Below are 3,247 nucleotides of genomic sequence, written 5' to 3' on the forward strand. Positions count from 1 at the left end.
TATATATATATATATATATATATATATATATATATAGACACACAAAACGTGGGTGAGACTGAATGTCCTGAGCAAGATTCAAGGCATGAATTTTCCAAAAAAACTTAATTTAAATTTTATATAAAATTTATAAAACTATATACATATCTTACATCTATTATCATATACAAAATTATAAGGAAAAAAAACAAGTCTTAAACGAGATTCATAATATGATTAATATATTTTTTTTTGAAGAAAAATAGTATGCTACGTTTGATAATTATGAGTCTTACTTTACATATAGAGATGTGAAATTAGTTCTTAATCCTAACTCACACCCCAAAAGCTAGTTCAAAGGGAGGAGGATTGCCCAAGCCTTATAAGGAGTCCACCCATCTCATTAACCACCGATGTGGACTTTTGTCATTCTTTAACACCCACCCCACGACTAGTGTTTAACATCTGATTTGTGGGCAATTTTGATTTTGGGGGTCCTAACATCGGGTGAGACGGGCCCTTCTCTGATACCATGACACAAAATAGCAAATGCAGGTAACAATGTATGAGGAAGAAGAACTAGAGAACAGAAAGAAAGATTTTCATTGAAGAGGAAATCAGTATATAGTGAATTGAATTACTTGGAGAATACACTAAACTTCTCCCTTATATGCACATGTAATTCTATGCTATTGAAAGTTGTAAAGCATTATCTAACAAACAAACTAATTAAATCTGTTAGGAATCTTCTAGTGTTAACTAACTAATTTTAGTACTAATGATCTACTAATCTATTTATCTTAAGTAACAGCTCCAACATCATTAGAGTTAGGACTAAGACCTAATTTCACATGGTATAAAAGCATTGTGCCCTTTAATATGGTCTAGATTAGGTGCGTAAACAGTAGAAGGAGCTGGAGAATCAATGGCATTAGTAGTTGATAATGAACTTCCTGAGAAGTTAGGCCACAACCATTCATTGTATTTGAACACTTCAGATACATCTGGAGTGGTTCTAGTCTCTATTCAATTAACAGGATTGGAAAATTATTTTGTATGGAGTCGGTCAATGAGAATTGTCATACTTGGACGAAACAAGTTGGGATTAATCGATGGAAAATGTAGAAAAGAGAATTTTGGTCCAAATATGAAGGATCTACGGGGACGTTGCAATGCAATAGTGCTCTCATGGATCATGAATTGTGTTTCAAAGAAATTGTTAAATAGGATCATGTATTCATCTGATGCTTGTGCAGTATAGAACAATCTTAAAGAAAGATTTGACAAGGCGGATTCTTCAAGGATTTTCAACTACATAGAGAAATTGTGACTCTGTCTCAAGGAACAAGCAACATTTCTAAGTATTTCACAAAATTATGACTACGTTAGGCAGAATTTGATTGTTTAGCTCCATTTTCCAATTGTAATTGTAAAGGTTCACGAGGTTTTGTAGAATTTATGAGCAGACAAAAGTTGATGCAATTTCTGATGGGGTTGAATGAAACATATAAACAGGCTAGAGGTTAAATTTTGATGCTTATCCCAATTCCTTCTGTAAATCAGGCATACTCGATGATGATTGAAAGAGAGAGCCAAAGAATATGACAAATGTTACGGGGTCTACTACGATATGGATATCGCTGCTTTACAATCGAAAGGAACACACCACATCCCAAGTTTAGAAAAATTGGAATGTTCAATGTGATTACTGCAAAAACATGGGTCATGCCAGAGGCGACTATTATAGACACATTGGCTATCCATTAGATTTCAAGTTTAATAAGAAATTTGGAAATCACAATGATCCTAATGTACGAGGATGAGATCAGAGGACAAAAACGGGAGGAGATCAGAGGACAGAGACTCAGGCTCATTTTGTGAACAACGATGCTGGGAGGATGTACAATGATAAAGGAACTAGTCGAGCTTCTTACAATGAATTCAACAAGGATCTACTTAACCATAATAATATTAGAATGATGTCTCATGATCACATAGGGGGAAGTTCTTCTGGTAAACATTCAGGAGATTGGTATACAGACCACGTCTTTCCAACTATGCTCAAAATCAGTACAATCATATGCAACATCACATGGATAATCTACAACATCATGCTCAGTTTCATAGGTTAATTAGCAAGGAGAATGTGAGAGAATCTTTAGCTAACATAAGCAATTTTGCAGAATCATCCAACATGGGAGGTAATGTCTTTGCTTCACCTGCAGGTAATATGTCTTATCCTCCTATGGATTCATCTAAAGAGACTTGGATCATAGACACTGGAACCTCTAATCACATGATCTCTGATAAGAATATGTTGACAAATGAAGTGAAAATTCATGTTAGTGATAGTAATAGACAGGTTCATTTACCCAATGGTGGTTCAGTAGTTGTTTCAAATATTGGTACATGTGAAGTTGTTGATGGACAAACAGTGAGCAATGTTCTCTACATTCCAGATTTTAGATTTAATCTAATGTCTGTTTCCAGCCTAACTAAGGAGTAGCAATGTTCAGTCACCTTCTTCCCTAACTAGTGCAAATTCCTGGACCTCTCAAGTGGGAAGGTGTTAGAGATTGGTGAAGAACATGAGGCACTATATGTGATGCAACATAAAGAACCAATCCACACTAACAATCAACCACTTAGAGAGATGACAACAATTAAGAATAAAGTTGACATCTTGTTGTGGCACAGGAGATTGGGTCATTCATCCATTGAAGCTATGAAACAACAGTTTAATCTGGATCATAGTGAATATAAAAATACTCTAGATAGTTGTGAAATTTGTCCCCTTGCTAAACAAACTAAATGCCTTTTCCTGTCAGTAATTCTAGAGCAACTTCTGTTTTTGATTTACTGCATTTAGATGTTTGGGGACCTTTTCATGTACCTACTTTCGATGATAATAAATTGTTTCTCACCATTGTGGATGATCATTCTCGAACGAATTGGGTCTACTTATTGAAGGTAAAGAGTGATACTGTTATAACTATGAGGTCCTTCATCAGTTAATGTTAAATTAGTTTGGTAAAACTATAAAGTTAGTGAGGTCAGAGAATGGAACTGAATTTGTAAATTCAGAATGTTATTCTTTATTTCAATTCATGGGATCACACACCAAAAATATTGTGTTTACACCCCACAACAGAATGGGGTGGTGGAAGAAAGCACATATATATTCTGGAGTTAGCTAGAGAAATTAGATTTCAAGGTTCGATTCAATTGAAATTCTGGGGACATTGTGTATTGGGTGTTGTTTATATGA

Source organism: Solanum pennellii, chromosome 11 (genome assembly GCF_001406875.1).
Source record: "Solanum pennellii chromosome 11, SPENNV200".
NCBI lineage: Eukaryota > Viridiplantae > Streptophyta > Magnoliopsida > Solanales > Solanaceae > Solanum > Solanum pennellii.